Here is a 13,029-nt window from a genome sequence, read left to right on the forward strand (position 1 = left end):
ACCTTCTGGTTCTTTCCCCTGTCCAACCCCCCCACATTCTAACAAGGGATTTAAGAAATGGCTGCTCCCTGACTCCCTCAGTGTGTAAATAAAGAGTTCTAGAAGATGGGAAGTAAATTTCTCAAAGTACAATGCAGTTGGAGACAGAGTCTAGATGAAAATTTAATGCTCTTGAAATAATATCGTATACCAACTGTATTCTTAATGGAGCCCCTTGTTTAAAGGTCTCTTTGGGTTACGCAAATCATCTCTAAATTTCTTTCTTTCACAAGATCAGGTTACTCCATTTTGGTTTATATAAAGTGGGTTTATCTTGGTTTGGTGCGTAATTTATGAATATGAGGTGTTCATGGAGCAGGCATCTGCTATGTGCTTACAGGAAAAATCTGGCTCAATCTTCATAAAAATCACTTTGAGGTGAGTACTACTAGGATCTCTCTTTTACAGAGGAGGAAGCTGGGGTTTAGACAGGTCCTGCACTTGGCCTAAATCAAACATCTGATAAATGATAAACAAGATTGAATTCAATTTCCAGCTCTGACTCCAGAGCCTGAGCTTTCAACATGACTATCCCATATCCTCAGGAAGATTATGCAAACTTTTTCATTAGAAGGTGTCCAAAAAAAAAAAACAAAAACACCAAGTTTTTAAGATTGAAGTGATCACTTTTGAGTCCTTACTGACCTGTAAAACTTTTCAATATATTACCAGATATGCTCAGGAACATCCCTATCCAAGTCATCTGACCCTCTATTTAAATGCACAATAGACAAAGGCCCTAATTCATGTATATTTGAGCCATGTATTCACCATACCAATTTTTACAGACATTTCAAGAACAAACAAATGTAAATCAAGAGACAAAAGGGCAAGAGGCAGCTCTTATTCCCACTACAGCTTCTGCCCTCACATCTAGCCGTCTACATTTACTTGTTTACCTACGTGTCTAACTTGCATTACATAAAGAGGATTGTACCTGAACAACCCTGGATTAGCTGTATAGTAGTTATGTGTCACCATGTAACAAACTACCCCCAAACTTAATGGCTTAAAATACACATTTTTGCATAAATTAACAAAATGTCCTTAAAATTCATATGGAAATTCAAGAAACACAGGTACCCAAAATAATCTTAAAAAAGAGCAAATTGGAAGACACAATTCCCGATTTCCAAACTTACTGCAAAGTTACAGTAACCTAGACAGTGTGGTACAGGCATAAGGATAGACCTAGAGATCAATGGAATATAATTGAGAGTCTAGAAATAATTTACACCTGTAAAGTCAATTGGTTTTTAACAAGGATTCTAAGCCAGTTCAATGGGGGGAATGAATAGTCTTTCTAACAAGGGGTTCTGGGACAAATGGAGAATACACAAGAATGAGGGTGACCCCTACTTTGAACTGTAGACAAAAAAATATTTGAAAGGGATCAAATATCTAAATGTAAAAGTCAGAACTATAAAACTCTTAGAAGGAAATCTAGGTGTAAATCTTAATGACCTTAAATTGAGCAATGGTTTCTTAGATAGGACACCAAAAGCCAAAGCAACAAAAGATGAATTATAAACTTGGCATCAAAATTAAAAACCTTTGTGCCTTAAAGGACACCATCAAGAAAGTGAAAAGACAACCCACCGAATGGAAGAAAATGTTTGCAAATCATATCTGATAGGAGTCTTATCTAGGATATATAAAAAAAATTATTACAACATGAGGATAAGACAAATAACCCAATTAAAATGGCAAAGGATCTGCATAGACAATTTTCCAAAGAAGATATACAACTACCCAATAAGCATAAGAAAAGATGTTTAACATTATTGGCAATTAGGAAAGTGCAAATCAAAACCATAACAACATACCAAGTCATACCCATTAGAACGGTTATAATGGAAAAGAAAGATGAGTGTCAGGATGTGGAGAAGGTAGACATTTCATTCTGCTGGGAGGAATGTATAATGGTACAGCCACTTTGGAAAGCACTTTGGCAGTTCTTCAAAAAGTTAAATATAAAGACCCAGTAATTCCATTCCCACTTACACATGTACCCAAGAAAAATGAAAACGTAGGTCTATCCTTCGTCATGGAGCATCATGCACCCCTCCCAAAGTCGAACAGAAAAAGGATCCAGCAGGAGCTTTAGCTGCTGCAGACTCAGCTGCCTTTCCGGGCCAACCAGGTCATCTGGCAGCCGTGTTACTGTGTGTGTGAGCTACGGTGATGCCATGTGGCCTGGTACAACTTTCTGAGCCTAAGAAACAAAAATGGTTATAGTTCCATTTATGACTCCCAAATCTCATGCAAAATTTCTCTGGTTGCCCATGCCAATTCATCACTGTGTAAGAAAGGAAACTCTAGGAAGTATAGTTCTAGGTTAGCTAAGTTAATGCAATTCAAATTGACCTCAATTATCATTAAATAATTTGGAAGATAAGGAATGCTGTGCAGGACACAAATTACATTTCACCCTAACCAGAAATGCAAATTTGTGTTAAATTCTCTGGTCTAAATTTCTCTTGAATTTAAGAAAGCTTCTGCAAAAGATATATTCTTTAAATAGGGTTTCTCAAACCCAGTACTATTGACATTCTGTGTTACATAACGGTTCGTAATGGGGTGATGGGGATGGTCCTATGCAGTGTAGAGTGTGTAGCAGCATCCCTAGTCGCCACCAACCAGAGATGCCAGTAGCACCTCCCCAGTCTTGACAATCAAAAATATCTTCAATGTCAAATATCCTCTAGGGGACAAAATCACCTCCAGTTGAGAACCAGTGCTTTAAGTGATGCTAAATATGCAGCCACCTTGTTTTGAAATAAACTCAGTTAGTTGATAATACAGTATGTATTGTGCTGCTTTTACATTTAATTCCCTAATGTTTTTTGATTATATAAAATCCTGTTTTACATAAATACTAATTCACTAAAATTGGAAGAGACTCTCTGTTGGTTCGACTTTGAGTCAAAGCTTAAAAACAGGGTTCAGTTGGTCAAGATCACTAATTAAAACCACCATAAATGTGCTAGCTTCAAAAGATTCCACATTTTATCTCAACAAGGTGAAGGATACAGCAGGCAAGGATGGCCCTTGGCAAATTTATGCCTATTTCAAGAAAGTTTAGCAGACTACTCCCCTTGCTATAAAAGGTTGCAGAGATGATGCTCTTACAATGGTGAATCATCTCTCTTGGCCATTTCAAATTCTCTTCTATTATTATAAACAAAGAGTCAAGTGGTTGTTCTCACTCAGCCATGTAGTCTTGCATAGCCCATCCCATAAGAGTTTCACATATTTCAAAAATGACTAGCTGGACAAAAATGACTAACATTATCAAAAGAGAACTAACTGGTACATCTTATCCTTTGCTAACTCACACTCTAACCGAAGTACAGAAAACTAGAATATCTTCAGGGGTCATGTAAGCAAAGTTAAACCCACAGTGGGGCTTAGGAACTATGGTGAACTGGCTATCTATGCCCCACTTAAAAAGATAAGGCATTCAGGAAGGAAGCATTTGATGAAGCCAGGAGTCTGTGTATTTGTATGAAGTTAGTTGGCAAATGATATAATTTTTAAAAATCATTATAAGGCAATGTTATACAAGAAGAAATTGTATATGTGTATTTGTGGGTAAAAGCCAGGCTTAATTGTTCAAGTTGGTGTGTATATGTTTGTATATATGTATGTATATAGGGCTCACGTACATATATCTGTGTATATGTACATACACATGTGTTTGAGTGTATCTGTAGGCTGAATTCACCCATCAGGGAGCTAGGTTATCATTTTTATTCTAACCAACTAGGAGGCTATCAAATTTATTAACAACAAGAGAGGTAGGAAAACTAGTTATTTCAGAGGACTTTCCTCTCCCCACTCAGCCCTAAATAGGCTCTCCATATTGTCCTACACAGTCAAAGAATACATGATAGGATTACTGCTATAGAGATCAGTAATAAAAATATTTCCAATTTTCACAAGAGAAAACGAAGGATCAGAAAGCTCAAATGACTTTTCCAAGGTCATAAAGCTAGGAAGTAGTGAAGTCAAGAATCAAACTCAAGTCCTCTGAATGCTGACCCAGAGCCTTTTGGCCATAGTCTGATGATATCTAGGACATTGCAGTAATTAGCTGCCTTAAATTAACATAAATCTATGAGGGTTCTGTGTGAAATCTTCATGCTTGGAAAAAAAAACAAAACAAAACTATTTGGTCCTGTATGTCCCCAGGTAGAAGTCTGACAAATGTTGTGTTGAAAACAAATTATACTGTACTGTGTGTACATTAATTTCTTGGCTAATATTTCAGTTCACTACATTGTAAACCCCTTCAGAGTCATCATGATCTGGAAGTATGTGCTTCATTGCTTCTGAATATTTGAATTCCAATTTGGAGGCCTGTCAATCTACCCAGACTCATAAGTTGGCTAACCTGATCTTCTCTGCTTCATGACAATAATGTTTAGTATTTGTTGGGCTGTATTTGACGTAAGGAAATTTTATATTACATTTAGTCAAAGAGATTGAAAGCTGCTAAAATTGCCCCCTCTCCCCAAATTTGCAGAGCACTGCATTTCTTTTTCTTTGGTCCTTTCTAGCATTGGTGAGTCTGTTACCAAAGCAATTACAGAGTTTTTCTACGTTGGGAAGTTGTCAAATGCATAAAGCCGAGCACGGTGTGAATCTCAGGTTTTGAAGAAGATTATAAAGAGTTCCCTTTACTCTCTTGAGAGCCCTTTCACAGAGAAAGCACTTAGATCTGCAGGTAACTTAAGCTATGTAGTACCTTCCTTCCCTGAAAAGAGTGATATTTATAAATCATATGAATAAATAAAGTCACATTTCTCCTCACCCTGTCTAGTAATTTTCTGCATCTTTTCCTCCTCACTTTATAACACCAGTAAGAAAGAAATTAACATGTAAAAAATCAGGAAGTCATCCTCAATTCTTCAACTGTATGCATAAGCTCTGTAAATCCTGTCAGTTCTGGCTTCCGAATAGATCAAGTTTATCGTTTTCTCCATTTCTAACTTTTTACCCCTCACCACCCTCCTTTCCATTCTAGTTTCAGCCAAAGAAAAATGGTTTTCTACATCTTATAGATCACAATTGTCCCTTTCTTGTTTATATTCTGCCACCTCAACTCTGTTTGCCACACCCACTTTTGTGGTGGAAAATGCTGCTTGCCTTCCCAATAAGTATTTTTATTTAGTAAGAGAAACTTGTTTTTCCTCTGGATAGAAATGTGCTCGGTTTTGAAAGGATGTATTTTCAGTCTCTCCTGCAGTTTTAAGTATCTAATTATTTGGAAGTCAGTGGGCAGCACTTCCAAGAATGGACCCAGGGCCAGTCAGTTATCATATGATCCTAGTGCCCTGCTCTCCTCCCTCTGCCCCCTGTGTGGAAAATGGAAGTGATGCAGGAGCTCTAGTAGCCATCTTGTATATGTGAGGGTGCAAGCTAGGGCTAAAGAAAGCAGATCAAAAAGACAGGAGTCTATGCTCCTGTTGATTTCATAAAGTTGCCATGTCAGCTTCAGGCTGCCTTTTCTACTTTTTCCTCCTACATCAGAACTAAACCTACAATGCTTGAACCACCATCACTGCAACTGAAAAAAGCCTTTGATCAAGGATACAAAGTGATCATTTTGAAAGGTAAATCTGACCAATTCACTAAGCTTTGTAAGTCACCTGCTTGTAACCCTGAATTTCATATCAATCTCCATCCAAGCACCTGTCACACCACACCTTCGGGTGCCTTTCAATTCCTCATACTGACTCATTTTTTTCCCTTCACACTTGCTGGGCTTGGTGCCTTGACAGTGTGGCTGGCTCTTCCCCATTCTTCAGATATCGCCTTGAATAGCCCATCCTCACAGGAGCACAGCCCATCCTCACAGGAGCACAGGAGCATCCTCACAGCTTTCCCCATCTAAAGGCAGCTTCTCTACGTAGCTTTCTACCACATCATTTTGTTCATTCCCATCAGAGAAAAGATCACAGTCCTACACTGCTGTATTTACTCACTTGTTAGTTGTCTATCTCCACAGAGCAGAGGCCTTGTTTTAGAAGCAGGAGCATTCACCTAACAGATATTTGTTGAGACTCTAAGTGAATCAAGTTTCCATTATTCCTGTCTACAAAACCTTACCCCCCACCCCATTGCTCTGGTCACATATATCAGACTCCATGAGGCCCTCAGCTTAAACACCTCCTGTAGTTATAAAAATAAATTCCATCATCTAGTAAATATGTTTTGTAATCTGGCCTTGTATCTATCCTCTACTACTCACATATCTTGAAATGTATCTTTTATTCTCTCTACTTTGTGCATTCCCCACCAACTAGAAGATTCACCTGGCTAACTCCTAACCCCTTGAAAATTTCTCTGAGGTACCACCTCCTCCAGAAGACTTGCCAGAGTCCAACTCTCAAATCTGTGTTCGTTGTCCTTTCTTACAGAGGTGCAGAGATTACTACATAAAGCAGCATGCTTCAGGAACAGCTGCTTTGGCTTTGGAGTCAGCTTAGGTTCGAATCCCGTATCTGGTACTTAGTGGTTGTGTGAGCTAGAACAATTTCAGTTGTCCTCTATTGCAGTCTGGGGCAGGATAGAGTATTAACATCACATAATGCATATAACACACTCTGGAAGATAGGTGTTCAGTCAGTGGTGGCTGCGTTATCAATAATCACTACCTAACAGCACGTAACACCCTGTGTATGCTACTATCATTTATTTAGTGTAATAGTACACATCTTGACTGTCTTCTCACTAAATTGTGTTCAATAAAGACAGGGATTTGTTCAGTCTCTTTCTAACCTATAGCATTGAGCACCATACCTTGCACAAGGTAAGCATTCAAGTGATAGTTAAATCAACTATGATGATTAGATTCAATTAAGTATAATGTAGTATTAAGTACAGTCCTGTGCCCAGCACAGTGCAGTCAAAGCAGCTAAAACAGATCAAACCATGGTGTTCACCTTCATGGAATCATAGTCTACTATTAGGAACAGACATTCCAACAAGTAATTGCAACTGTGAGAAATGCCATGAAGGGGAAAGCACACATAGCTATGGGAACATACAACACGAGGATTAAACCTTATCTAGAGCAACAAGGACTCATCACCTTCTGCATCTTTGAAACCCCCTAGAGCCCACCACAAAGGTGTTCAGTAGTTGTTAGTATCTTTGTGAGAAGGGTCTAGCATATGCTATTCTGTTTAAGATTGGTATCTGGAAAGCTAATGTTTGAAGGGGAACAATCAGATTCCACAACCTTGATGAAGCTTGATGTTCAGGAGAGGATCAAATTTTCTAAAAAAAAAAAGGCAAAAGTAAAATTTGCAAACAAATGGAAACACCATTTTATTTGCTCTTATTGGGAAGGAGCCCATTATCCTGCCAGGCCAGAGGGAGAAAAAAAATTTTTTTTTTTTTTTAAGATTTTATTTATTTATTTGACAGAGAGAGAGAGCGAGAGCAGGAACACAAGCAGGGGGTGGGAGAGGGAGAAGCAGACTTCCTGCTGAGCAGGGAGCCCGATGCGGGGCTCGATCCCAGGACCCTGGGATCATGACCTGAGCCGAAGGCAGCCGCTTAACGACTGAGCCACCCAGGCGCCCTGAAAAAAAATTTTTTTTAAATTAAACCAAAAAGGAAACCTGAACACAAGGTATATGCTATGAGGTTGAGGAAAAAACTAGAGGCATAGAAGAGAGAAGGAAACTGAAAAATTACCAGAATGAAGTGGAAATCCTGGGGGGTTAAGGTGTAGGGCAGCCTAAGTAATTGTAGGGCTAAAGAAAATAATACTTATTCTCCTGAATTTCCAACCCATATAAATGAATCATATAAATAATTATAGTTACAAAGGCAGAGATTTGAAGTTTTGGAATTTTCTTCGAACCTAGGGTGTTGATGGTACTTAACAGGTCCATAAGTCTCAGCTCCATTCTGAGTGAGCAGCACAGACTACAGAATAATGGGTTAAAAGTATAACTTTCTTGGGGACGCCTGGGTGGCTCAGTCGTTAAGCGTCTGCCTTCGGCTCAGGTCATGATCCCAGGGTCCTGGGATCGAGCCCCGCATCGGGCTCCCTGCTCAGCGGGAAGCCTGCTTCTCCCTCTCCCACTCCCCCTGCTTGTGTTCCCTCTCTCGCTGTGTCTCTCTCTGTCAAATAAATAAATAAAATCTTAAAAAAAATAAAAAAATAAAAGTATAACTTTCGTGTAAAACAGAACTGGCTTGAATTCTGGTTGTGACATGTAATAGCCATGTGACTGGAATATAATGACTCTGTTAACCTTAATTTCTTTCTCTGAAAACATGAAGTAACTCCTATCTCATAAGACTGAACCCCACCCAAAAGAACTCACATGAGCCTATGCTGAGGGTTAAATTTCCTGTCAATGATGCAAAAACAATTTCTCTAAAATTCATCAAGCTTTAAACGCAGCAGACCTCAACTTTCCAAGGCCAGCAAGGCAGTTCCAGGTGAAGCAATTACCAGGTTGATTGCAGGGGCGGGGGGCTGCTGGAGTGAGTCACTGATTAAGAGATTGATTTGGATTTCTGTTTGAGCTGTGTTTGATTAGCTTGTCCATGACAGTGAGCAATCCAGTCTCCATGGACACATTCTATTGGACACAGAATAGCTCCATATTCCCAGCCCCAATTGCCATTCAGGAAAGAGGTAGGAGTTGGTATCATTAGCACATGTTCACTTGTTTTAATGGAGCATTAAGGTTGATTTATATGGCAGCATTAAAGGAGAAAAATTATTCCAGAATTACACCTATATAAGGACACTTAACATTATCTTGCCAATAGGCCTTGTAAAAGGATGAATGCCAATGTCCCCAATTCAGGAAATTTCCATTTCATTGTATCATCAAGTCGATTGGTCAACACAAGAAGGGAGTAGGAACACACAGGGACTCAGGTTTATCTTGTAGGTTTCTTTTCTGCAGTGAAGTATGTATTACTGCTGGAGTACTCAAATGTTAGCATAAACAAAATAATACTTATTCTCCTGAATTTCCAAGACAGCCTAAGGCTGCTCTAATTCCTTTTAATAGAAATGCATCTCCTTCTTTTATTGGTAATACTTTAAGATAATAGTATAGTCATTATTGATTTTACTACCAAGCATCATGACAGCAATCAGCTCAGCTCCCTATTTCTTTACAACAGTGAAGTCAAGAAAAACAATGCGGAGTAAAAATCTCCTTACACAACTTTCCTCTCAGCGTTAGCTCTTCCCCACTCCTATTTGCTATTCCACCTCTTCTATTCTGGTGATAGTCCCTTTATCCTCATTATTATGAGGGGAAAACTATGAAAGTCATGCCTGCGATCATCAGGCTGACTCCACTGAAAATATGGCAAAAGATAACTTTTTAGAAAGGTCCCTGAAACCATTAGTAAAGAAGAGTTTTCCCAGTGCCTGTATTTAGCACAGGTAAATATTTAGTAATTTATTAGTAAGCTATTTGTTCAATCTGACTTGCCCATTCACCTTGAACTATGGAAACAAGATAGGACTCTGGATGTTCACCAATGGATACCCAGTTCTTTTATTTGTCACATAAGGTGCTCAATAAATCCATCCAAGTAACGAATGAGCAGGGGGCTTAGTTTCCCAGGACTGTTATTTCCTGTTCATGGCCATCCTCCTTGTTAGAGGAATAACATTGACAGGCAACCATCTCCCCAGTGTGACTTCATTCAGACCTTCCCAGGCTCGCAGGATGCATACCTAACTTTTCAGGTTTATCCCTGGAACTTGATGCAACGATCAATCCATTACACAAACAGATGATAGAATATTCATAATGATAGACTATAAAGAAAAGGACCCTGAGAATTTGAGAGCTGGAAAGGCGAGAGGATGTTCAAAATTACAGCTCTACTCAAATCTCTGCTTATGTTCTGACCCAGTAGGATCAAAATTTTATTTGCAGCCCAGGTATGAAATCCAAATTAAATATTAATATTTACAAAAGGTACACAATTTTCAGTACAAGATTCTCTCCATTATTATTTGTTATCAAGGCAAGAGCATCTCAGGATGTGGGACATGTTTCATATGTGAAACCACATTATGCTTGCTTTGAAACTCTGGGAATATACCAGTGTTTGTATAAATAGCACCTTGCCTTCCAAAGATGAGCAAAATCAGGCCTCCAGATACTTCTAAACATGCTGCACTTTTACTTTACACCTGAACACAAGACATCTTCCAGGTGTCTGTTATCTTTACATATTAAAAATAAAGTATGAGATTCATATCCAATTGATCTCCCACATTTCTGATTTCATATCTTGTTAGTCTGAAGTGAATTCATTTTCATTTTATCTTTTTTTCCCCGTCTAACACCAACAGTAATTTCATGAGAATCGCCTCTAATACACTCATATCTCATCAAGAAAGATAATGGCCCTGCCAACAAGATGCATTTCTTTAGGTATGATTTTTCAGTGAATAAGAGCTTTGTAGAAGCACAGAAAGAGGCTAGAATGGCATGTCTGATTTTCATAGATTTAACTGACTGCCATATTCTCAGGAAAAAATGGTTCTGTCAATCAGAGAAACATCATATTTAAGTTGCTTATTTTGGCATTGCTACCTATAGCTTCCCTTTATGCCAAACATCCAAGCTAGTGAATTTATTATTCAATAGTTGGTAGTTTCATCCATGCTGTAAAATGAAAACAATTCAAGTAAGTAATCCCAGGGGAAAAAAAAAAACATTATTAGCTCATGAAACCTGGATCTCCCAACCAATATTTTAAGCCCTGAAGTCTCTTGAACTGTCAAAGCAATGGAACAATACTTACAATTTATTTATAGGAAATCATTCATTTCATTGTTTTTGAGATAAATGTAAGAAAGCAACTGTGCCCATACAAGTAGATTGAGCAAAAAGCAATGATTTTTGTGAGATAGAGGCAACTGGTCACATGTAACCATGGGTGTGGGGTGGTAAGACAACACCTAATTTCTGATTCTATCTACAGGAACAGATCTCCGGATTCTAATGAACCCGAGTTTTAACAAACTATAGAGCAAATACCCCCAGCACTCCAGAGCCAAAAGTATGTAAGTCTATTACTAAAAGACAATTTCCAGAAAGAGGTAAAACGATGGTTCATACATATATATATATATATATATAAAATACAATTTGTAAAAACTAGCCTTTTGGTCTATCCCTGACCAGAGGAAAAAATCTCCATTGCCTGGTTCCAAACTAGAAAAAAGGATGAGGAAGAAGATACATAAAATTTTCTTTCCTTTATTGAAATTCATTCCTCTTCTAATACTGGGCCTCTATAAAAATGAGTCCATAATCAAAACCAGTTTGAACTCTTAATTTTAATATACCTGTTATATATATATATATATATATATATATATATATATATATATATATATGTTAATGAGTTTATTCAACTCATGAGAGAACCAGATGTTAAAACCTGTGCAGAGAAAAGTTCACAGATGCATGCATTTATGTAAAGGAATCTTGAAATGAATTACAAAATGGAGGCAAAACCGTTTTTGTTTGGCCCTCACAGAGGAGGAACAGGGAAGGAAGTCAACTGAAACTCTCCCAGATCAGACAGGGTTTCCATGCCTATTAGATACCTATGGTTAACAGAATTTTAAAATAGCTCCCATAGAATCAGAATATAAAGGCATGAGGTAGAAGGAAGTGCTACAGATAATGCCTACTTTTCCATTGAGGCACATATTTTCCCTCTACACAGTTATCTATTAAGCACTAAGAGGGAATAAGCATATATTAGGCTGCAAATGACCTCTCTGGGTGAAACAGGGAGCCTACACTGCTCATACTTAATCATTTGTATCTTGAGTAGTTGTTGCCTTCATTCCACACACAACTTAGTTATCACTGCTTGAACTAGGACTTGGCACTTTCCTACTTGTACCAAAAATAGACAAATACATGGAGTAGACTGTCTAGACACAAACCCAGAATTCTATCAGTGCTGTGCATGTATAAAGTTCATTTAAATACTCAAGTGTTTCATGAATCTGTATGCAGTACCTGTACAAAGACCCTCTCTTCTAAGGTTATGACATGTTAAGATTATTAGACAAAAATGAAGACAGAGATCAAACTACCTTAGGAGATTTTATTGGCACAAGTCAGATAAGAAAACACCTAATCCCCAAACCTACCTCAAAGCATGGGACATCCATGAAGAATATATGCATTATTCACTACCCCATGTCACTATGTCTTTTCTAATTTCCTCCCAACCTCACTTTCCTCCCATCATCCTAATAACCCATGTCCTATATCCTAAAATGATTAGAATAAAGTCTATGGCTCTCTCTTTCTGGGCTGTGACATCCCATGACTTACAGCACTCCTAATTAAGACATGAGGGAGGGGGACATTGCAGCCACTGTAGATTTTCCAGTTCCTTGCCAAATTTAAATTTGGCATAGTGTTTTAAAGATCCTAAGTTACAATTATATAGCAGCCTACTAGGTTTTAAATTTATCAGATAAAGGAAACTAGATTTCTATCAGGCAGTCATAAAATGGCAGTAATAAGGTAAGGGAGGGGAGGATCAGCTAGGTAATCAAAGCAATTTCCTAAGAAAACAGAGAGAACAGTGAAAGACAATTTGTAAAAACTAGCCATTTGGTCTATCCCTGACCAGAGGAAAAAATCTCCATTGCCTGGTTCCAAACTAGAAAAAAGGATGAGGAAGAAGATACATAAAATTTTCTTTCCTTTATTGAAATTCATTCCTCTTCTAATACTGGGCCTCTATAAAAGTATTAGGATTTAATAGTAACCAAATGAGTCCATAATCAAAACCAGTTTGAACTCTTAATTTTAATATACCTCAGTTTAAATTTATTTGTGCAAAAATTGATTCAAGTCAGTCAGCATCAAACGAAGTGGTTAGGAGCTTATCACTGGCAGGAGCGCAGGAAGAGATTTTTATAGAGAAAAAAAGTCGAAGCAAAGGAAG

The sequence above is a fragment of the Phoca vitulina genome, unplaced genomic scaffold (genome assembly GCF_004348235.1).
Source record: "Phoca vitulina isolate PV1807 unplaced genomic scaffold, GSC_HSeal_1.0 scaffold155, whole genome shotgun sequence".
NCBI lineage: Eukaryota > Metazoa > Chordata > Mammalia > Carnivora > Phocidae > Phoca > Phoca vitulina.